The 2,272-nt window shown below is 42.6% G+C and overlaps 1 pseudogene; it reads left to right on the plus strand.

Moving 5' to 3' along the window:
* The first annotated feature begins 778 nt into the window (after positions 1-778).
* LOC120583164 (DNA excision repair protein ERCC-1-like) lies at positions 779-1,672 on the plus strand (annotated as a pseudogene).
* The last annotated feature ends 600 nt before the right edge of the window (positions 1,673-2,272 follow it).

Here is a 2,272-nt window from a genome sequence, read left to right on the forward strand (position 1 = left end):
GTGAAGAATCATGCTAGCATAAAAATTTTTAGATATGAATGCAACAGTATAGGTATAAAGTCCAGTTTGTTGAACTTAACACTACCTTTTGGCTTATTTTAAACTCTTTGACTTCTGAACCCAGTTGTTGTTTTCTTGCATGGTTTCTGACTTCTGGAAATTGGGAAAAATAATGAACCTTTTTCTAGCTGAGACCCAGATATAACCCAAAGGTCAAGTCAAAGCTGCTTTCCTGAACACATAAGATGTTAATCAATGACTGAACCTTCCACAGTTTTCATTCGCTGAGTTTTCTTAAGGTTTTTGTTTTTTAAAAAGTTAGTTTAAATCCCATCTCAAAATTGTTCTTTGAGCTTTGTCTTGAATCAGTTTTCTTTCTTCTAAGATTCATTCACTTTAGATGTCTAAGATGAATCTTTTCTTTCTTTCATCCCTGAATCTATATTTATTCTAGGGTTAATATATATTTGATAATTATTCTATCTACTCATCACATTACCAATAGGACCATTTGAAAATATGAATTATCAATTATAAAGTGACTACCTTTACATATAAATATCATTAATCTATGTTATAAATGCTTTCGCAATTCCAATATACATATATCTCTTATCTTATGGAACCTAATATGCCACTTTAAAACTTAAAGTATTGAAGGGGCGGGGCAAGCCCCGCCGCAGGTTGATGCTCCATCCAGGTAGAGCTCTGTGGAACTCAAGACGCTGGTTGTTTGCAACTTGATGCTGTGGAGCCCTGAGATTTTGGAAGGCCCCAGAAGAACCTTGAGATGGACGAGGAGAGAGTGCGGAAGCCTGCTGGGCTACCCACAAGGAAGGAATTTCTTAATACCATTGGACGAGGATGAGGTCTTTCCTGCTGGGGCCAAGCTCTCATTCAGATCCACATGGAGCTATCCCACCATGGACATCTCAGCTCAGGCAGCCCCCTCAGATCTATGCAGAGTATGATATCTCCGGACGTACAGGAGGGGCTGGAGCCACACATCCCATTGGGCCAGAACCCCAGGAAGGAGAAACCCCCTACCAGGCCCTCAAACCAGGGACAAAATGCAACAGCATCATTGTGAGCTCCCGGCAGAGGGGCAATCCCGTGCTGAAGTTTGTGCGCCTTGTGCCCTGGGAGTTTGGTGATGTGGTTCTCGACTACGTGCTGGACCAAAGCACCTGGGCCCTCTTCCTCAGCCTCCGCTACCACAACCTCCACCCATTACATCCATAAGTGGCTGCAGAGCTTTGGAAAGAGCTTCGCCCTGCGCGGCCTGCTCGTCTAGGTGGATGTGAAAGATCCTCAGCAGGCCCTCAAAGAGCTGGCTAAGATGGGATCCTGGCCGACTGCATCCTGGTCCTTGCCTGGAGCCCTGAGAAGGCCGGGAGGTACCTAGAGGCCTAATAGGCCTACTATCAGAAGCCTGGCAGACCTCTTGTTGGAGAAGCTGGAGCAGGACTTCCTCTCCCGGGTGACTGAATGTTTAACACCCGCGAAGTCGGCCAACAAAATGGACAGTCAGACCCTCCTGACTACTTTTAGGTCTCTGGAACAGCACATAACTCCATCTTGGGAAGATTTGGCTTTTTACCGGGCCCTGGGTCCCCAGAAGGCCCGCAGGCTGTTTGATATCCTATATGAACCCTTCTTGAAAATGCCCTAATGACCTCAGCTGCGAAGGAGGCCCTCAGTGTAATAATAATTTTCCCAGTTTAGGAAAAACAAAACAAAACAAAAAAACAAACAAACAACAACAAAAAAAAACAAGAAAAACAAAACAAGAAAAACAAAACAAAAAACCTCAAAGTTTCTATGACCTATGGCTTATTAGTTCCATTTATCAAAGAGAAAGACATTTTCCTTTAATATCTTTCTGGAATTTTTCTAAGAGTAAAGTTGTTTTACACATTATGTGCATTGAACCTAAACTTTGCCAAACTTTGTTCCGGCTGCTTTTCCTACCTTTCTTCTTAGCTTCTCTTCTCTTGTTCTGTCTGCCCACATTATGTCACCTGCACAAATCTGTTTCTGCCAACCTTCTTCTTAAGCTGCCTACACAACAACGTTGTGGCAGAGACCGCTAGTAAATCCTTAAATTACAGTTTCCCTTCACTTTCAGGGTAATAAAATCTTCAATTATTAGCAGAACCATATGGCTATCCATAACAAAGACTGCATTCCCTAGCTCTCTTTTTAACTGTATATGGCTAGGTAATTAAGTTTTGTCTAATGGATGTGAGTCTAAATGATAAATGCAAACTTC

Source organism: Pteropus medius, unplaced genomic scaffold, assembly GCF_902729225.1.
Source record: "Pteropus medius unplaced genomic scaffold, Ma_sr-lr_union100, whole genome shotgun sequence".
Taxonomy (NCBI): domain Eukaryota; kingdom Metazoa; phylum Chordata; class Mammalia; order Chiroptera; family Pteropodidae; genus Pteropus; species Pteropus medius.